Raw genomic sequence first — 23,277 nt, 5'->3', positions numbered from 1 at the left:
AAAACTGAACCAAAGTGTGTTTGAACAAGCATTTTTGGACTCAAATGTGAATGACTATAAAAAATCATTCAAATAACTTTTCTTAAGAAAAATGTAAAATGGAAACAATAATGGACTGGGTATACACTAACATACATATATATGGAAGGATTTATGTGATTAGTAAAATAGTTCAATAATATGTATATATATATTCTATATATATTTTACGTATAGTCTTTGTAAATAGAATGTACACATTTTTAAAAAGATACAAATGCTAGCCAAACTGTATGTTCAGCACTTACGAATTGGTGATGAAAAGTTTAAACATGCCAATTATTAAATTCTACTCATAAGCTTATACTCATGGGGACTGAAAAATTGAACATGTAGAAAACTTATTCATAGCTGCTGTATTCATAACACTTCCAAAGTAAAAACAACCAAATGCCATCTTCTATTGAATAAATAAAAGAATGTGCAGTAATATTCAGTGGAATATTACTTAACCATAAAAGAAACATAATTTCAGGGCATTCTATGGTTGAAAGGTTTTGCAAGTCTTGTGACAGGAGGAGAACCAGATAGAAAGGCTAGGTAATCTTAGATGCTGCAGTAGAGGGAAGGATAGGAGGGAATCCAATTCTAATCAGTACATTTTCTTTTTAGGTTTGAGAAATATTGTGGAGTGTACAGTGATCCAAATATTTACAATATTGTGACCATACTACAATTAAGGTGTTTGTATACTGAAGTTCATAGTATATAAATTATACCACAATAAAAACATGTTCTTGATGAAAATTTTAAAAATGTTTGTTTTTATTAAATGGGAAAATATTACAGTCACATTCTGTGAGGTGGTATAAAACATGATTGTGACTCAGTGAGATGCATAGAGTTCTAGGAACAGAGCCCAGCATTCATGGACACCTTGTTTAGGAAGAACTATCAGTGTTACATTTTGGCTGAATTTTGTCAAGCCAAATTAAAAATAATCAATCTTAACCTCAACTCAAAGGTTTCAAAACAGCAATTTGTGGTAGTTTAAATTATGTATGAATTGGAAAAATTTCAAGATATCCTGTATTTCTTCTTTAGAAGAAAATAGGGAAGAATTTATGGGATTAGTAAAATGGCTCAATATTTTAAGTATGATGATGGTTAAGGGAACAAGCTATGATGTGTTGACACAAAAGTCAAAATACAAAACCAAAGCAGGCATCAATTTTAGAATATAGTTATATAAATAAGTGAGAAAAACAGAAACTAGGAAAAAAAGCTAAAACAATATTTTTCAATTAAATAAGTACTTGTGATTAAAAATATGTGAAACTGCTGTAATATTAAGGAAATGTAAACTAAAAATACTCATTCTACTGACGGCTAAAATCAAACACAAGAAGGTTTTCAAGGGCAACTCTCCACCACAGTGACCTCATTTGTTCGTGTCAGTGGAAGCATGTTGTCTTGTCTCATGCTTCTCCTCCTAGGTATGTCTAACAGAAATGCATAATAATAGCATGCTGCTCCAGAATAGTTTATAATAAAAACTGAAATGATCCATATTTTTACTAATAATTTTCAACCTATAAGTTGTTGATCATCACCCATAGAACTATCACAGGTTGATGAAACTGAAGAGCAATGGGACTCATGGGTCTCACAAGTAGGTTAAGGCAAAGAGAGTTAATATTGAATAAACACTTTAATTTCAATCATGCAGAGATCAAAACCAGGGCAACTGAGCTAAAGTTTATCCTGAAATCTATAAAAATAAACCAATTTATCATCTGTGGTATACTGAGTGTATGTATAGCTACACTCAGTGACATTATACATCATATTGTAAACTTTGCCATTTCCTGCAAAAGAATACTCTAATTGTCATAAAACTATGGTGGACATGTGCATCTAATGTAATTCTCTAAACCTGTCACATCTGTTGTAACTGGGTACTCTGGCCCAGAGCCAGTCACAGGCTTCAGTGTTGGTCCTTTCTAGGTCTTTTCAGAGGTGATCATGGATGCTCCCCTGGCAAATCAGAATTCACAAGAAATTAAGAAATTAAAATATGAGAACAAAGAGAAACCCACTGACATCCTTCACACCTTTAATGTTAAGCACAAGGACATGTACTGTCTATTTTATACCATTGTAACTAGACTGGAGTCTTTGTGGAGCACAGGCATAATGAAGGAGCCTACATATGAACAAGACAGTAGGCTTGGAAAGATGAATCAAGAGCCTCTCTCTGTCCTTTAGTTAGCTTTCATTATTGTAGTTATGCTGATAAAAAGGAAATAATCTCAAGTCACCTTTCTGGAGACAAGATGTAGACACATGTTTATCTGCACACATATACAACCAGACAATACAGTATTGACACCTGGTTACATATATTGTCCTCCATTCTCTTTTGCAGATATATTTTCTTAATATTCAAGCTCAAACTGATTTCCAAGGCAAAATGGAAAGGCTTCCATCAAATGTTTTAAAAATGAGCTCCCGTGTTTTGTAATAATAATGGTTGGAAGTTCAATATTTCTTCTCAAACACAGAGGCAGGGAGCCATATTTACAAAAGAGCTCTCTGTTTGCCTTTTCCTTCACACAAGACAACATTGATAAAACCTTTGCACCCACACCAGGTGCTTGGCCTTCTCTGGGGAATTTGTGCTGCCTGGATACTGCCTTTGATTTGAACTTCAAACATCTTTGAAAAATAGAGGCTGATTTAAATACCATTTGGAAATTTAAAACCTTGTATTTTATTTTATTTTGTTATAATGCCTTCCATGTATTTACTTTGTGCAAATGAATCGGTGCTGTAACTGATTATCATCCTGTTGCCAGGAAGAGACTTTGGAAAGTGGAGCCTGGATGTGCTTCACAGTCAAAAATGTACATGTGTGTATTAAATACTGACAAATGTGTATTAAATACTGACAAACTTAAAATGAATTTAGTAACAATCTCACAATTTTTGAGAATTCAGTCATTTAGCGAATGTTTATGGTCAATTGAACAATTGAACCATCTCTTCCTTACATAGCCTTTCTATCTATCTATCTATCTATCTATCTATCTATCTATCTATCTATCTATCTATCTATCTATCTATCTACATACACACACTGCTGACTAGAATGGGACAATATGAAGTTAATTAAATATGCTTTAATAGAAAACTTAGTTTTGTCTAGGAAATTATTGCCATAATTACTCTTAGTTTATAGTGTGTTTGCAAAAATGATAGAGAATTAAAACGTTGTGTTTTCTTTAAAAACGGACTGTTAAAACCCTTTTTTTGGCTCCTTTGTTTTGTCTTACATTAGGCTTGGACTTCTGGATCGTCTGGTGACTTCAACTGTCTGGTAAGTTTTTCTGTTTCATTACCACTGCTGATAATCATTTCTCTTTTTCTTTTCACTTAAGCTTCAATCATTTCAGAAAAAGTGTTTTCTAATTTTTTTTTTAACTGAGGGTGAATTTAATAGGGTGAAAAATCAATTTCATATTCAGGGTGCAATGATGTTCTTAATCTTGATATTTGATATTTAACCTAGTGCTTTTGGAGAGCATACCTAAAAAGGGCAACAACAGAACCTACCATTGAGTCTTAGATTCAAGAGGTCTCTGCTAGTGACCAGTTATTATGTGTGATCAATTTGTAATCCTTAGATAGATCATATTAACGTAAAAAGATACAGCCCCAGAGAAGTTGAGACAATAACCAAACTTTAAAAATATTTTGCATATTATGGTTGAGCTATAAAAACACTGAATGCAATGAACTTTACTACACTGAAACTCTTAAAAACTTTCTAGTCTTTACCTATATCAGTAATGTGCAAACAAAAGTATTCCATTTAATCAAAAATGTAATTGTTACAACAGATATTTTTTATCTAGTTGGGTGGTGGTATGTACAGCAACGTTGTCCTTACTCCAGCCAGCCTTTTGAAATAATACTCACATTCAAATACACACTTAGAAAATGCCACTCTTTGAACTGATTCAATATTTTTCTATTATAAAATATTATACTCTTATAATTTATTAATCTGAAATCTCTATGGTTCAGATTCCTTTGTTCCCTGGGATCCCTCATTCTCCTCACATTTGCAGGGAAGCCCTTTGTAACATGGAACCAAGAGACAGGTACACTTTTATTAGGTTTCACGAACAAGTCCTGTTCTTCCAGAAGCAGAGCTTGGTGGGAACCTTACGCCAGTCTCTTTGCGATGGTCTCTTATTACTCACTGAGAATTGCTTTCATGTGTTCTAGAAGAATATTTGTCATGTGCTCACCTTGCCACGCCTTTTCTATGCTTTTGCAAGTCTTGAAAGTCTACACAAACATCAAGATATCCTTGTTGTGCCCACACTACTCAATATTAAAGAAAGAGAATTACAGTGAACAGAGTACTTCAGCTTGGGTGAGATGGCATTTCTGAGAGCTTCTGGGTCAGACCTTCCCATGGGGAACAAACTATATTTGTTTCCTCCTCTCCTGCACCAGGGTACAACTATACCACAGGGATTAGTATCCTTCCTAAGAGAACCTGCATTGACCCATATCTGCCCAATCTATCTCCTGTCTCTGAGTCTCGTGAGATAAATGACCAAATATTCATTAATATCCTTTCTGCATTTCACTTTGTTCAGAGCAAATGTAAGCCATTCTTTGCTATCCACGATAGTTTAGCCAGTCAGTGTGCTAACTTTCACTGGTCAGAAGAATTTGTATGCCCTTTCAACAGGTTTAGGTAAGAAAATTGTGAAATCAAATATGAATAATGATATTTTGAGTTTCACTAGCAATATTTGTGATGAACATCAAGTTAATGACCAATTGTTTTTTAACCAATTTTCAATGGTCTGGTCCCAGTCACTCCTCAGAAAAGGAGGATGAAGTTTTAGCATATTCTACAAAACTATTTTTAACTTTATTGAGAGGTAGCTCCTTAAATACAGCTGAAAATTTGGCCTCTATTTATCACAAATAACAGAATCTTTGCCTGATTTTTCATCCTTTTGTTTTATTTTTCCTAAATAGTTTCTGAGCACTCTTTCTTCTGAATTCCACATCTTCATTTAAATAATGTAGAAGCTCTTAGAATGCTAGATCAACTGGAGGATTATTCTGGATCATCTTCTATCACCTCATTTGTCTTAATTAATCCTTCTTTAATGACACCAAGAATTTACAACAGTTCTAATTCACATGCCTTCTAACCATGGGTCCTGAAGGATTTCTCCAATAGTGTATTGTTTAATATAAAGTATTGCCTCTCTGATCTTGAAGTAATCTTCCTTCACTAAACCTTGAATGCTAGTCACATGATTCCATTCTTCTCTAACTGTGGTATTCTACTTCTATGTTCCAGCTCCATATCTACACACATACCCATACCTACTTCTTATTAAGAGAAAATTCAAGTCCCATTTCTCCTGGATGACTTGAATATTGCAGTTCAATATTCTTTCTGATAATTTTTATTTTCAGGATCACAAAGTAAAGTATTTTATCTAGCAAAACTATCACTGCTTTAGAGTATTTGTATTGTATGAATGGTTTTTATTCAGCAAATCCACTAAGTGAGAAGTAAGTTAACCCTAACGGTTCATTTGCTAGACAGGACACATTGAAAACATTGCTCTGTACTTTGCAGCTTCTCAAAAATAATTTTTACAAATTAATTAGATTATTTACAGCTTTGCTTTATTTTAGAGATCAAGTTTCAAATTTAATTTGCATAAAGCTTGATTCAGTTCAGTTACAACTGGCAAAGCAAGCAGCAACACGGAGTTAGGCAAGATGGGCAGCATTAACTATAAAATGCAATCCACAGCAGTTCTAAGACACAAAAGATAATATGCAAACTAATAACACAAATTAGGTACATTAAAATAAACTCTGATCAGTTGCCATAGTTCTCAAACTAAAAAAAATAATAGGTGCTCTGGGACCAACCATTAGCAATAAAATTTCCTTTCAATATTCATTTATGTAAGGTAAGGTACTTAAAGCTTATGATTCACTGATTTTCTGTCTTTGTGGGTAGCCGTAGTGATTTGTTCCAATTCATCAATTTTATTTTCTGCACCTGGAGCCTGAACTTTTAAAGAGGTCAACATAATAACATGCACAGGGGTGTACAGATGAATTCAAATTTTTTAAGAAATCACTGGGAATAAGGCGTGCTTGAGAGACATTTCCCTCTACTCTAATTTTGACAGCATATCTTGTACTCTTTTAACAACAGGGAAAGAGGGAAGGTGTTCATTACTTGCTTTAGTCACAGAGTCGATGGATAATGATGTAAAGATTCAATCCTTTGCTCCAATTGCCATGAATATGAAGACATCTTTCCACCACGTTCTCAGTAAACCCAATCCAAAGAATGTGCCAGAAGCAGCTTTGGAATCTGAGCCGTAAGAAACCCAGAACATAAGTGGTTAAAATATTTCACCTACTGGGCTTTTACCATACTTAGAAATTAGGGCAACTTGTTTTAAATCCAAAAAGCATTACCATAACTATCCCAATTTTTGAAACATGAATGTATATGATATATATCAATCTCCTAATAAGTCAATTATAATCCATGGCAACATAATCCATTCACCATCAAATGTGGTAATTAATAGAAACTTCTTTTTCTTATTTGTGCTCTCAGTTTTACATGTAAATTTTATGTATGCTTAGCTGTCTTGATTTTTCATTGTCTTTGTCATTGTGGTATTGCAGGCAAATTTCAAGCCACAAGCATATGGTTAGCATTAGTCATGAAATTTCCTTCAAATCATATGAATTATTCAATTGTAGTATTGCATTTTCCAAGAATTGAGTATTGTCTCCCATCTAAAAAGTTTAAAATAAGGTTTTGTTTCTAAGGAAAACAAAAGTGTCTTGATGCTTTAGAGAATACTTTTCTTGAAATCTTAACTATTCAGCTCTTGTAGCTTTATCTCCCAAGCATTTCTGTAAATGTGAGCCCTGGATTCAAGTCCTAGGACTTTTAGAATATAATAAAATAAAAGCTTGGTGCTAAGTTGCATTGTCTTTTCAAATGTTTTATGGTGTGTGCACAGATTAGTAGAAATGAACTATAACAAGGCCTATCTTATAGGTGTGAATTGGTAAACACAGATTTGAGGATACTTTGTATATTTTAAACAAACACAGATGTATTAAAATTATCTTCATTGTTAATATGATATCCTGACACAGATTGCCATTCTGTGAATATAAACTATGATTTTAGAACAAAGGGAAGAGTCGTATTTGTATGTACTCTTGGATTTGTTCATGTTTCCAAACTCTAATGAATAACTGTGTAAGTATTCAGACAGGGATTAAGAAAAAATATTTAAAAGTAAACCAGATATGTTCCAGATTTTATGCTCTTCCATGTCTTCTGGACTATCGCAGTATTTTGTTTATTATTAATATTTTAAATTTAATAATTTAATTTACTTTTAAAAGTCTGGGTATTTTCCCCATGTATGTCTGTAGGATGTATGTGTCTGGTGTCTGTGTATACCATAATAGGGGATCAGATTGCAGGGAACAGAAGGTGTAAACAATGAAGAGCCATGTGGCTCCTGGAAATTGAACCAAGTTCACACTAAGTCATGTGTGGAGCCTTAATTTTTATTATTTTCAATTGTTATCTAGGGAAGTTATAAGCACTTTTTATGGAGTCCCTGCCTGGGTTAGCAGGTTATGCAAATCATGATGATGCCCTGAGAGGCTGAGCAGACACCAGCACATCTCCTTTCTTTTTGGAATGTGTGGGCTGAGCCAATAAATTTCCTTTGAAGAATAGTGAGGATTAGACCAGTCCATCTCCTTGCTCTGCTGAGAGTAGAAGATTGCATTTGCTCACCACCTTGCAGGCTAGTAGTAGGACTACATGTGGCCAAGTGCAAATGCAGACAGTGGATGTGAAGCTAGTCATTTATTTTTTTCAAACAGAGAACACAATAGCTCAGTATCCCTACTACAGTGGAGCTTTTAGGGATAAATGTTTAAGGTGTCACAGCCATGGGATTATATCAAGAGAGCTGCTATGAAGAATCGCATTTCTATAGCCAAATTTAGAATCTAGAGCCAAAATTTGCCTTTTTTTTTTTAGGTTTTTAGGTTTTTGTTTTTAGGTTTTTAGGTTTTTGTTTTTAGGTTTTTAGGTTTTTAGGTTTTTGTTTTTAGGTTTTTAGGTTTTTGTTTTTAGGTTTTTGTTTGTATGTTTGTTTTGCTTTGTTTTTTTTTTTCTTTATCAGCATTGTATACCTCCCTGACACTTACCAACATGACCTAGAGGATATTGCAGTGACTCTCAGATGCAGAAACCTGCTACCCGAGACACAGTTTTACAATTCTGTTTTTATTTTGAAATAATTTTCTATTGAGTCTCACCAAACTTTTAGGGGGCACCATGTATTGGGAGAAGGGCTTAGAGCAGTCAGTTTAGTTCCCTCAACCAAACTCCTAAAGAAAATTCATGATACTATTTAAAGATAAAATTCAGCATCAGTTCTTCACCAAGGCGATCATGTGAACTGAGTAACATGGACAGGGCCCGGCTAATCAAAATGGTTAACAAGAAACAGTATTTTGGTAGTAGTACTTTTAGTTCATTCCTTTGAATGTCATAAAGTAACAGTTCATGTTGAATGCGATCTAGCAGTCATTTCCTGAGTTAAGAAGAACCAGGTTTCCTGGCTGTGTGGTTTCAGTGCATTGTTCAGCTTACTGCTCTCAACACTTACCTTGTTTGTTCAAGTGACCTGCAAAGACGCCACCTCTTAAGTGTTTAGCTCTTTGCTTTTTATAGTAGAAATCTCTGTGCTGTTTTTAAGAGCCATACTAATTTAGATGCCACCAGCATGTCCAAAGAGTGTCATTTCTACAACAGCTAATTAGTTAAACATAACCTTTCTCCTTCATACATAGGACTGGAGATCAAAAATAATTATATACAATTACCTGGAATTGAAAGATTTAAATTTATTGCTAAGGAAGGGGCACAACAAATTATGCCTCATAAAGCATTTCATGTCAATCATTAACATCTCTGCAGCAGTCAGAGGACATTAACAGCTACCTCTCTAGTGCTCATTCCTCTTTTATGATCAGAATCACTGCATCAGGGGCTCAGTCTGATTGAGATGTCCTCCCCACAAGAAAACTCTTCCATGGAGTGTCTGCATTCTTTCTTAACCTAACTTCACCTTCAGGGTGGAATCTAAAAATGCTCCTCAAGGTAGCACACTCCATTTAGGTAAGACAGTACATGCATATCGACCTTCCCAGCACAGGGCAAGCATTGCTTCTTGTCAGCACCTTCTCTTTTCAGGAGGCTGTAGATGTGCACACTTGGCACTGATCCAAACTGCTTTTGAGTGGTTCTCAATATTTCAGTAAAATCAGAGAAGTATTCTTTCTGAAAGTAACTACATTTTTATTTTAATATCTAATCCAGAATACTATATATTTTTACTAGAACACAGAAATTCTAATAAGTCTATTGATGTTACCTGTCATATGGTTGGTATACTACTGAAGGGGAGATCTGTTGTTTATTGAACTTGGAATGTTTTGTGTAATTGCTTGCATTTTATACTACATCATGCCAATATTTTCCAAGTGTTCACAGAACCGGAAACAAAGTCTCCTCATAATTTTTCTTTGTATCTCTCAAAGCTCTCTGTTCTCTTCTGATCTTGAGTGCTACACCCTTTTCTCAACTCGTTTCTACACTAGACCATTGCCTAACAGCTCTCACGTGCCTCTCATACTGGAAAATCTCTACAATTTGCACATCATATTCCTCCAAACCTAATAATCTCTTCCTCCTGATCTGGGGAAGGTTCTAAGACTGTCATCTTTATTTCGGATTGTTTTTCTTACTCCAATTTGAATTTTATTTAAAGTTTTGCAATGTTGGGAATTCAACCCAGGGACTCAGTTAGATCCTTAGCTCTCACAAAGTATGTTTTACAATAAGACATACAGATAACTTCAATTATTATTAAAGATGGAGGTCAGAGAACATTATAGCATATTTTTGGAGGCCTTACTAAACAATGGCAAGCTGTAAGTGAGATGAGCTATTCAAGGACATATACAATGTATCAGATCAACTAACATGCTGTTCCAGGAAGCTCACATTTGAGAACAATGTCTCCTGGCCTGAGTAAATTTGTGGTTTTCTTTGGGGCTTCATTCATAGCTATCATCAGCCACATATGGATGGAGGTTGGCCATAGCTGATGGAAGATTTAACATTAGTCTACTTATGGCTCACTATAGCTAGGTAAGAAGATCCCTTCACCCTCACTCCTTGTTTCTAAGATACCATTAATAGCTTGGGAATTTTGACTGGTACCTAGAGTTTGGATGGTACTTGAAGGATAGTAATTTAGACATTGTGGGGACCTGAGAATCAGGACTCTATGGTTAAGATGATTAAGTGAAGATGATTAATATTTCTAAGAAAGCTCTAAAACAATAATTCTTCTACAACAATGATCCTTGGCCTTGTACGATATTTCAGTGATTTGTGGAATAGCCGTGCACTCTATCCATGTACCACAGTGGGGGCTTTTTCATACCTAGTTTCTAAAACATCAAATGAGAGTTTATGCTTTGATAGGCACGTAGTTATTACATTGTCCCCAGCACGAATTGCTGAGCTTCTGACTCACCTTATTCAAAATTCTCTTGAATGTTTCTTCTTTTCTAAAATATATCTCCTACACTTACAGGCTTAGCAAAGAGTTTCAATGACAGGAGAGAGGATCAATTTTAATCTATCGATTTCAAATGTGTTTTTTAATAAAATGCACCAATGATCATTTAAATATTGGTACTTGTAGTAAAATGTTTTGAAAACACATACTGTTAAAATTTGTAGCTTATTTTTGCAATTAAAAATAATCCACAGGTATTTTATTCTATCTCCCAACAAGTATGTAAATAATTATAAATATTCTTAATTTTTGAAATGAAATAAAGAAACCATTTAAAGGGAATATTTTGAACTTAGGGCTTAAAGCAATTTGCAGGCCCTCCTGGAGACTCTTGCATGCATTGCTATTAATATTACAAATACTTCTGAATTATTTGTTTAAATCTTGCCTTACATGCACACTTCAAAGGCTTACATAGAATATCAGATTTTGTCATGATCAGTCTGGCTGCTGATGTAATTTAGAATCCTAATGCCTTAAAGTGATTCAGTAACATCATTTTAGTAGTAATTTTATTAATGTTCACTTCAAACGCAGTGCATAACAGTAACCTGGCATCAAATAACTGAGGATGTAACGAGAACACATGCTACCTAGTAACCTTTATTTCATTATTCTACAAGGAAATATTGTGAAGCATGACATCATCCTACCATCCTGACGTCAGACTGGTACACAGAATGATGAAATTTCACTCTCTACTTTTCTGGTAGCATCACTGCATTTAATGATGCTTTCCACCTGCTTCTCAACCAGCCATATATGAGATATTAAATTTAAAAAGAGTCTATTGAAAAGAGAAATCAGGTCTCTAGTGGGCTAACATACAATTCAAGTCTACTGTATCATGCATGATCTTGTTCTGATTGATTGCTATTGAGAATGAATATTTAGTTTTTCATAATTTATCCATATTATGATCACTGTTCCTTCTCTGCACGTGCCTTATTTAAAAGCATATGTTTAGGTAATTTAATTTACGCTATCATTATTTTACCTTTATCACCATTTACTGGATCCAGAGAATACACTCTATAAGTTTAAAATGAACCAAGAAAAATTTTAGATATCATTGTTGAAACTATTTCTTAACCTTCTTGGGCCGGGAGGGGAATAAAATCTGGAGTGCCTTAGTCTTTGGGAACTCTGAGGAATCCCAGTTAATTGAGTATATTGTTTTTCCTATAAAGCTGTAATCCTCTTCTGCTCCTTCAGTCCTTCCCCTAACTCTTCCACAGGTACAAATTCTGGGTCAAAAAATTTGAAGATGGGTAGATGGCCACAGGCCTCAATGGGGAAATATTTATCTATGGGAGGTGGTCTCTTCAGTTTCCATCTCCCCAGTGTTGGGCATTGCAGCTACAGTCATGCCTACTGTGTCCTGCTAGCCCCTCACATCCCAGATCTCTGGACCTTTATAGAGGTTCTCCTGCCTTCTACCTCACAAATGTTGCGTTTTTTCCATCCATTCTCTAAGCCCCTTGAGCTTCTCTCCTGTCTCCTCCCATATCTGATCTTTCCCCCACTTTCCCCCAGGTCCCTCCCTCCATTTGCCTCCCATGATTATTTTCTTTCTCCCTCTAAGTGGTATTGAAGTAGCCCCACTTGGCTCTTCCTTCTTGTTAAGCTTCATATGGGCTGAGTTATATCATGGGTATTCTAAAATTTTTGCCTAATACCCACTTGGTAGTAAATACAAACCATGCATGTTCTTTTGAGTATGCATTACCTCACTCAGGATATTTTCTAGTCCCATCCGTTTGCATGCAAAATTCATGATGTCCTCGCTCTCAATAGCTGTATAGTATTCCATTGTGTAAATTAACCATGTTTTCTGCACCCTTTCTTTAGGTGAGGGACATCTGGGTTGTTTTCAGTTTCTGGAAATTATGAATAAGGCTGCTATGGACACAATGATGTTAAGGATTTACACAGATTTATTTATAATATATTCCCCTTTAGTTTCTTTGATTTTCTTGTGATTCTAGGAATCAGTTAGTCTTATGGGGTATCTTTGGGGTATATTATCAGGAGTGGTATTGCTGGGTCTTCAAGTAGAACTATTTTCAATTTTCTGAGGAATCATCAGATTGATGTCCAGAGTGGTTGTACCAGTTTGCAATCCTACCAGCAATGGAGGAGTGTTCCTTTTTTCTACATCCTCACCAGCATGTGCTGTTCTTTGAGTTTTTGACCTTAGTCACTCTGATTGGTATAAGGTGGAATCTCAGTGTTGTTTTTATTTGTATTTCCCTCTTGACTAAGGATGTTGAGCATTTCTTTAAGTGCTTCTTGGCCATTTGGAATTCTTCTGTTGTAAATTCTGTTTAGCTCTATATCCCATGTTTCTATTGGCCTATATTCTTTTCTGGAATCTAATTTTTTGAGTTCTTTGTATATTTTGGATATTAGCCCTCTACCAGATGTAGGGTTAGTGAAGATCTTTACCCAATTTATAGGCTGCTGTTTTGTCCTATTGACAGCACCTATTACCTTGCAGAAGCTTTTGAGTTTTATGAGGTCCCATTTGTCAACTGTTCATCTTAGAGCATAAACTATTGATGTTCTGCTAAAGAACTTTTTTCCTGTCCCAATACATTTGAATGTTTCCCATTTTCTCTTTAATTAGATTCTGTATATATGGTGATATGTTGAAGTTCTTGATCCACTTGGACTTGAGCCTTTTGCAAGGTGATAAATATGAAACTATTTTCATTCACCTTCTTGAATATATCAAGTGAAACCGGCACTATTTGTTGAAAATGTTTTCTGTTTTTTCCTCTGTATGGTTTTGTCTTCTTTTTCAAAGGTCAAGTGTCTATAGGTGTATGGGTTTATTTCTGGGTCTTCAATTCTATTTCATTGATTGAACTGTCTGTTGCTATACTAATATGATCTGGATTTTATCACTATTTTTTGTAGCACAGTTTGCAGTCAGGAATGGTGATTCCCCCGGAAATTCTTTTACTGTTGAGAATTGTCTCCCCTATCCTGGGTTTGTTTTGCTTTTCCATATAAAGTTGAGAATTGTGGTGTCTCTTGAATTCTGGGATTAAACGTATCTTCTACCATGCCTGTACTTAAGCTTTTTATCTTGTAGAATTTGCTTTGTCCCAGAATGGCCTTGAATTTAGAAATTTGCTTGGCTTTTTCTCCTGGGGTTAAAGCTGTATACAAGCATGCCTGGTCCTAAACTTACCTGAGTGGGATCTTGTCCAGTGTCACTGCACCCTTAATCTCCTTTTCTACTTGAACTAGGATACAGCTTCATTTCACTTCTTAATGCTCCTTTATTACTTGAACCATACATTTTATATTTTTTTCTTTCTTACATTTTTCCTTTTAATTAAAATACTCTTTGTAAGAGTGTACTTCATAACTACATAACATAATTTATACCAGGCACTTTTGAGACTTCATTTGTCAAAGTAATTAATCTAAATCTTCCCCTTAGCCTCAGATAGATTCTTAGAACAATGGTAAAAGGTTGCCATGTTCTTTACCAAATATCACAAAAAAAGACCATTGAAACCTCATGGGCCAACAAGCTTACGTAGTTTAAATCAACTTCAACCTCAGTTTTCAAACCCCACTTAAAGTATTTCATTGCCTTCTAAATTTAAAGTCCCAAAATTCTCATTCTTCTAAAAAATAAATATGGTCTATCACAGCAAAATCCTACTCCTGGTACCAGCTTCTGTCTTAGTTAAGTTTTTACAGCTGTAGTCAGATACCATGACCAAGGCAACTTTTACAAGAATAACATTAAATTGGAGGCAACTTACAGGTTCTGAGGCTCATTCCCTTTTTATCAAAGTGAGACCCTGGCAATGCCCAGGCAGGCATGGAGCAGGAAGAGCTGAGAATACAACCTCTTGTTCAGAAGACAAACAGAAGACTGGCCTCCAGGGAGATAAGAGGGTGGTCTTAAAACCACGCCCACAATAACACACTTTCTCCAACAAGGCCATTCCTTCTCTAACAAGACTGTACCTCCAAAAAGCTGTGCCCTGGACCAAGCATGTTAGGACCACCACAGAAAGTCTGTAAAGGGGAGGATAAGGATAATATTTATGACTAGACAATGGAGAAAATAGTAATGGGTTTGACTTCATGGAGGAGGGTGCATATGGTCTGGGAGGTCTATCCTGTAGCTTATTCTTGATGTTAAGCATTTACACAGATTTATTTATAATATATTCCCCTTTAGTTTCTTTGATTTTCTTGTGATTCCAGGAATCAGGTGAAACCATCTATTTCTTGTACCCCCCTTAAATTTGAACAGTTCATTTTACTCTTTTGTCATTCCTCAATTCGAATCAAAGCACAAAAGTGACACTAATCATGAATATTGTAGGATGGTAAAGAGGTAGCAGTATTACTGTTGAGGAAATGAACAAATGGAAACATTTATGCATTCTAGATAGGACAGTGACAACAGACAATGAGATAGTTCTACTCAATTCTAACTCAGTGAACCAGAGTTTAAAATTGTTTACAAATATAAAAGAAGGCTTGCTTATAGGATTATGGATGACTTCAACAACTGTAGCACAGAAGATCCCACTCCAGAATGGGAGAGAATTCCTAAAACCTGGAACTCTAAAATGTAGACAACTTGCCAGTAATGGTGCATACCCATGTACCATTTCCTCTTTGGTGCCTTTAGTTAAAGGAAATGTTAATCTGGGAGAAACTCTGTAACCTTGTTTCTTTCATGAGTTTCCTGAGCTTGCTGATTTGGTTGTCCCAAAAGGCAAGAGCCTTCCTGGTCACTTCAAAAAGAAATGGGTCAATTTACAGGACATAGCTACACACAGATGTCGGTAATATGTCCTTGCAGATTTAAAATGTCAGCAAGTGAACAGAATTCACCAAATCTTTCCAGAGTAGTCATTATATGCTAGTGTCCAAACCTGAGTATTTTGTGTTATAAAATGTCCCACCTCCATTCAAATTGGCTTCTATACAGTAAGGACAACAGTAATGAAATGCAATACCACAAGTCTTCGCAGGTCATATGCTATAGCTCAGAAATGCAAAAGAGTTTGCCCAAAGTCACACAGATCGTCCCATGGGAATACAGTTGATATTAGGCTTGATAACTTCTTTTCTGATTCATAGCTAAGTGCTGTATTAAGTGAATTGGTTTTGCCGATACTCTTATTTCTTTGAATTACTATCAAAAATAAAGACAAAAACCAATGGCCAACGAAGAGACAATCAGTTAAGAAAATCACAATGTATTGTAAACAATCCTAACCACTCAATCCTGTCCCAAGCCCCATTCACACTTTTTCATTATCATTATACAACTTCTGGGGATCAGGTTTTGGGGATCAGTTCTTAATCTTGTAGAGAGAAGAAACTTAAAATGAACTAAACAGGATGATCAAAAACATTTTATTAGAATTTGAGAGAAAAACCAATAGAGGAACAGGCTGTAATTCTGAGAAGTGAACCCTGTTTCTGTGCAGATATAATTAGCATTCTTGTTATTGGCCTGTTTTCAGTGGAATATTAGAAAACTCATATTGAGTTATTTGCTGTATTATAACTTAACTTTGTACATTTAAGACAATTCAGGGATTTTTTCCTTGTTTTTCAAATTTATATTTTTGTCCCTGAGAATTTTTAATGTGCTTAAGTTTATTACCTCTTTTGTTTATAGTGTCTGATTTTCATGCTCTGTTTAAAATGATTTTATGTATTTTAGTATTCTAAGATGACTGTGTTGAATTTTTGCTTTAAATTTTATTCACTATTTTATATTATACATACATTATATGTATTATATATACATATATAATCAATGCACATTGATCATATTTCTCTTCCCCATCACCCTCTCCTAGTCCCTTCCCTTGTCATTTTTAGAGTAATTTTTTAATTACATTTTTTCAGATTAATCAATTTTGCTTCAAGGTATGACAAAGAAACATAGTTTCATTTTATTGGCAGGAACCTAACAAACGGTCTCAATTACATTACTGGATAATCAATATTTTACTCTCTGGTTTGTACTAATAAACTGGTATTCCTTTTCTAATTATAATGTCCATTTCTATATTCACATGTCAAAATACATTCTATTCTAATAATACTTCCAAAAATGTTTGCATCTCCTCTCAGACTTATATGACTATTAGCAGAATCCAGCCAGTCCTTGAGAGGTTCAGCTCAGCTTCACATTATCATCTAATTTGCAGTGTTGTGGCAGAGACCTTGATTCTGCTGTTATGCAGAAATCTACTAAGGTGTGATTTTCCTCTTCTTAAACTGACAAGAGGCTATGAGACAAGGCTGGTTTTAGCTCTAAGTTAAGAACAGCATTAGTCAGTAGTAAAAATGAACCGGAGATATGGCTCAAGACAGAATGATAAACATGTGTGGAGTCCTGGCTTCAGTCCTCGAAATTTCTCAAAGAAGAGACAGAGAATGAAAATATGGTTTCCCCATAGCTTAACCACCAAGAGGATTCTTTGGGGGAACAATCCAGGTTCCTTACTTGAGTATAGTCATTTGCACTCACTCTCCTCTCATACAATTTCAAGATGCATTTGAACCTTGATACCAGTTACATATCAGCATTAACTACTGTGGGCTTAAGGCTGTTTTGAAAGTGGACTTAACTTGCTGGTGCAGCAGGATGATCTGCCTTCCTGAAAATTCCTTCCAGATATCTTAGTGCTTACACTGCCATGAATATGGGTCTAGAGACAGAAGTGGTGTGATAGTGGGGAAGGCACTGATATTGAACACCACCCATGCCTCACTTCATAAAGTTGGGGCAACTAGCAGTAGCTCTTGTAACCTTGCTAAATATGTGTTCCATAATAGTATGTTTTCATATCTACTCTGTCCTATAATGAAAAGCTTATGTATGAACTGGTTAAAATGATATTCTTTTGAGATTCAAGAGTCTCTGCATTTAGGTTTTGAAAACCTACCATCATTGCAAAAGCCAGCTTGGTATAGGGCTGTATGTGTGAAAAATATTATAAATAAGCCTCTTGAGGCCTGATTACTATGAATCTGAGATTTGGATGTTATATCGTTAACTTGCTATTATCTATTTTTTTATATTCTGTTAATTCCCCTTCCTTCCCATAAATAAGATAATCAATTATGGTTGGCATATTTTGATGTCATTCATAATTCTGGACTAGAAGTAAGAAAGGATGAGTAGTTTTCTTTCTAGATTTAATCTTATTTTTCTGACTAGTCCGAACGATTAACACCTTACTTCAGTCTTATTTCCTTAGTCTTCTCTTAATATTTTGGTCCTGTTGCAAAAAACATAAGAAATTAATATACCTTAAAGATGTATTCTATGATATACAGAATATTAATAAACAACTAAATGTATCTGAATAGAAACAAACTTTAATATGTCATATCCAAAGAGCTAAATGTGGATTTCAGAGTATTGGATCATGTATTAAGTAGGATAATTTGAGCCATTCCCTATTGTTGGAACATGACTTAACTAGGCTGACGTTTAGAACTGTTCATCAGATACAGGAGCACGTAAAGCTGACAACACTAGCAGCTAATTCTACAGATGAGTTTTTCATTAATACCTTGTATCTTTCTCATCCATTGTAGGCACCATCATTCCATTCTTTCTATTAATAGAACATTCCTGTATTCTGCTACAGAAAACAATAATTACCAAGAAATCATACTTTCTGAACATTTTGAAATCTGTATTTGGTAATAGACTGCTTTATAAACATTCTCCTGGCTTCAAGTACTCACATTAAATAAGAAATTTTGCATATCTGGGGACTAAGAAATGGACTAAGGAATGCTTTTGTTACCCCAATTTGTACAATAGATGTCTTAGGGTGTGAAGTGTTCCCCTGTCCATAAGAACAGCTGAGTATCACATTACAGTTGTGTTCCTTGGCATTTCTGTCAAACACTCTAGTAGTTCTGAATGCCATTCTTGACAAGCTGTGGAAAGAAGCTTCTCCCATGGGACAGTATTGCTCCTTCCCTGAGGGTTTAATTTGTTTCTGCCTGAAACAGAGCATCATGCTTTTGGCAGTGTGCAAATTAAAAATATTAATGAACTGAAGTAAAAGGCAAAATGAAATGGCTTTTTTATTAAATCACAATCAAAGTTTGTGTTTATATCTCAGGGTTGTCAGCCTGTCAGTGTGTCCCTAGGCTCAAACAATAGGGAGAAAATTTGATGAATTTTAGTTCTTTACATGTATTGTTATTACCAACTTCTTTTACGAATGAGGAATGTTATTATTTCCATTTCCAGTCCAGATGGTTATACTTTTCATGTTGACTAATAAAGAAGTTTGAAATTAAGTGCTAAAGAAAATCTCCATAAATATTTTCTATTATTATTAGTTTATATTTGGCAGCAAATTCCATAAAAACTAAAAATTCAATTAGGCAGGTTAAAAAATCAATAAAAAGCTGGTTTGAGCTTCAAATTTTGTTAGATTGTGGTAAGATCTCACAGCACTAATGCTGAAGTGAATACCAATGTCAACACTGTGTACCTTCATGAATCAAAACGATGGGCTTTGTGTTCTGGAAACTCCTCAGTGGATTATTTGTCAACGGTAAACCTTTCATGCCGGTTGGTGTGTCTTTGGAACTTGAGCCATGCTGTGACTCTGAAGCAGATATTTCTAACTATTCAGATCACGTTAACTCCTCTCAATGTAATCCACAATAAAAGAGCTGTTTACATAACAAGACTTCCTTAATATTTACATAGCTGATATTTCAGCTACACTGTGAGGTGAAGGGAGTATGTACTGACTTCATGGAATAGTGCCTTGCCTTTTCTGACCATTTAGTTGGTGTCTGTAGATTTTTTTTTAATGTCACCAAATGCAGGGAAGGCAACTGTCCCTTTGTTGAGAATCACTGGGATGGGATATCCTTTGTAGTTCCTGCAAAGACTCTCTCAGTACTTCATCACTGTAAATGAACTGCTAAAACACGACAATGATTAGACTCTCACTTGACGCATAATTTTATTTTTACATTGGTTTTACTGATTTTTGCCAAAGCGTCATATTTATCAATACACACAAAATAAATAAGAGCAATTCATATTAACGATTATACATTCATACAAAATACATATATACATATACTGTGTGTATATGTATATGTACATACACATAATGTACCTACCTGTCCTAGTTGATACCAATTGATAAATAATATCTATTATTCATGATAACTTGAGTAGACAACTCTCTGGATGCTTTAACATAGAACAAAACAAATAGAACCATCCTTGTGTTTGTATTAGGTACTTGTGTGTTTACGGTTTTGCATATATGTGGGGTAGAGATACACTTACTTAGGCCAAAAATTTCTAAATTACTTTCCACCTATGTTTTGAAACAACACGGCATCACAGAAGATGATGATGACCAACTTGGGTAGGCTGATTGGCAAAGCCACTGTAGGAATCCTTTCTCCACCCTCCTTGAACTGCAGCTTATTTAAACCAGCGCGCTAGTTGTATATGGGGCTGCAGCTCCAGATTCACACCCTCATAGTAGTGTGGCTGATACTTAATTAACTGAACTATCTCTATTTCTTTAGATTGTGATCTTAAAAGGGAATTTCCAAGGGATAAGAGAATAAATATAGCATGTCCTTATACTGAATAGAATCTTGTAATTTTATGAGTCTTTGGAACTTATAGAATATCAAAAATGGTAAGTCTCATCAGAACTGACAGTGTGCAAGGAGTGAATGTCAGAGGTACCTGAAAGAATCCATAGATAAAATTACTGTGAGTTACTTTCTAAGTATTACAAACAGACAACAAACAAATCCCTCAAATTTCTGTCTCGTCTTTTGAGTCTATTTTAATATGCAAATTTCCCTAAATTTCTAGTGAATATCAAAATTATTTTTTCTATTAATAACTATCGTGTAGAAAGATCCCCAAATAATGATCAAATAAAACAGCTCAGAAATATATTTGCTGTGCAGATAAATTTAGCTTTATTGGATGTTTTCTGCTGAGTAATGTGGCATCCATAACAATGATAGGAAAGACCTAAGGGATTTTATCTAAAAAAGGACAATTTTTATGTTCATAAGAATGAGCTCATGCCCTTTGGATGTGATCACTGTGATTGCCTTTCACAAATCTGCAATCTCTCCAGGTAGGGTGACAGCCTCACCCACACAGGCAAGGCCTGAAGAGAGATATTAATTGGATCAATTTAAGCAAGATTTTCTAAATTAAGAATTTGCTATTATTTTTATTTTGTTTTATTAGTCTGTATGCACATGTATGCAGGTGTAACTGACAACGAATATATAGTGTAGGTCAGACGTTAGAATTTTCTTTTTCCTTCCACTTATTATTTTTTTAAAGCAAGATTCTTTAGCAAGCCTACTGATGCCTGGGTGGACTTGAAGAAGTCAACCAACAGTGAAAGGTTTCCAGTTATCTGGAAGTATCGCTTTCTGCTACATCTGTGAATGTTGATAGCAGCACTCTGGTCAGGAACATATAACTGCTTTTCTTTCTGTCTCTTTAAATGCCTTGAATCCCTTCTGGTAGACAGAAATGCTGTGCTACATTACCCCCAGCCTGCCTTTTTCTTTCAGAACAGCCGAATGTGAAATGTACTACTTAATAAACAGATGCACAGTTTTGTAGTATGTATTAAGATAGATTGCTTATGTGAAGTGGAAATGAATTCCATAAATCAAAGCTGCTCATTATATATTTCTTGCTTAATAGTAATTTATCAGTTTTATTTCTAGTTCTTTATTGTGCAGGTCTATCGTTAACTACCTGGGGTAGGTTTTCTTGTAAAATCCTGTCACTTGCACACCTCCAACTCAGCAGAAGAATGCAAATGCGGTATCTTGTCATTTGAAGCGTGACATAGAGGTTATTGAGGGAGTGGGAGGACGTCACTGTAGTTGATAGTGGCTGGTTTATCAAAGACATTTGCTAAAATATGTTTCGATTATCTATGACTAACTAAAACACTCTTCAGTAGACAATACAATCTAAAAGATGAATTCAAACACAGCTACCATCCAAGGAGTTATAACAGAATGCTAAATGTTAATGTAAAGGACTTCATCTTTTATTGAATATTTCTTAGTTTTAATATGTGTACCTCAACAGAACAGTAAGGTGTCACTTCCAAGTGATCTTCTATTATATTCAGAGCAAGGGAATTTTCATCAGGCAAAGGCTACAAATTTGAGGAAGCAGTTGGTATTCTAATGGAGTCCTTGAATAGCTAATGATACAGAATTCAATCTGGAGTTGCGCCAGCAAAGATCTGTAACTGTCAAGATGGAGAAAAACAGTTCTGTGTAACGGAATTACATTTTTAATATGCTTTGATTTTAAAATTTCAGTGAGGATTTAAACACCAGAATGCAGGAAACAGATATTTTTCCATACCAACCTAAATTTGGTTTCGAAGGACAAATCTTATGAAACTTTTAACCATAATTAGCTGATACGGTAGGCTGATATTTCACTTATTATTTTATTATTTACCTTGTGTGACCTCACTAAAAAAAAAAGAACAGAACTGCCATCTTGACAGAAAGCTCAGATAGAAACAGGTAGTAAAATGCAGAGGAAGAACTCATATTTGAATGCAACTAGAATGTAAAGTTAATGCAGTTTGGTCAAGTAATTACAGAACTTTGTATAAATGTGGCATCTCTGGATATCTTTGCCATTTTGAAGGAAGTAAGCAGAAATCTTAACTAAACAGAGAAATTCCCTAATTATGGGTAGCAAGTATTACAGAGAAATCTCTCTGAATGTCACTTAAAATTTCTGTTTGGCAAATCCTCAGAAGTGTGTAAGTATATCTTGTATCACCACATATGAGGCACATAAGTAGACTTCAAATCTGTAGGGAGATGTCTGTGGGTAGTAAAGACTTACAAGGGAGCATACACAGTTGGGGAAAAGAACACTTAGAAGTCTAACCTTTTCTCTTTTTTATTTAGAGGCAAAACAAACACTCTGAGGACTTCAGAAACATGTTAGTCTATAAAGTTATTTGCAACATGGCAATAAAAGAGCACAAAGGAATGGCATGCTGCTCTGAGTAGTATGTCAGCATTGGATGAAGGACTCAGCTTCTAGTATTATAACACACACACACACACTTACTTTCACACACACACACACACACACACACACACTTGCACACACAACATGTCCGCACACATACATACATAGGCGCAGATGTCCATGCACACACATACATGCACACACGTGCACATGCACACATGCACACATACACTCATGCATGCACACATGTGCACACATGCACAAACATGTGCATGCCACTATCTGGCAGGCACTCTTTTTTATCTTTTTCTACTAAATTTAATTAGAAATTGATTAAAAATGAAAACTATCATCACTATCCATGACTTAATTTTTTATGTCTTTTGGATTAAGTAGGATTTGTTAGGAGAGTGTGATCTACTCAGGCTGTATGGCATATTGGGGTCCTCAGGAGAATGCTCATTCCAACGT

At 35.1% G+C, this 23,277-nt stretch overlaps 1 protein-coding gene and 1 long non-coding RNA gene across 2 annotated transcripts in view; one reads left to right on the top strand and one right to left on the bottom strand.

The window, feature by feature from the left end:
* Positions 1-23,277, top strand: part of Ptprd (protein tyrosine phosphatase, receptor type, D) — a 2,326,896-nt gene that overhangs the window by 879,947 nt on the left and 1,423,672 nt on the right. Inside the window, 1 exon segment of the mRNA NM_001427220.1 lies at positions 3,320-3,358. The gene's annotated coding sequence lies outside the window, so the exon portion shown is untranslated.
* The window catches only part of LOC148005868 (uncharacterized), a 33,491-nt gene that overhangs the window by 8,322 nt on the left and 1,892 nt on the right, over positions 1-23,277 (bottom strand). The gene's annotated exons all lie outside the window — the stretch shown is intronic.

This window comes from Rattus norvegicus, chromosome 5 (assembly GCF_021556685.1).
Source record: "Rattus norvegicus strain SHRSP/BbbUtx chromosome 5, alternate assembly SHRSP_T2T, whole genome shotgun sequence".
Lineage (NCBI taxonomy): Eukaryota > Metazoa > Chordata > Mammalia > Rodentia > Muridae > Rattus > Rattus norvegicus.
Note: the sequence above shows the minus strand (reverse complement) of the source record. Positions and strands in the feature narration are given on the sequence as shown.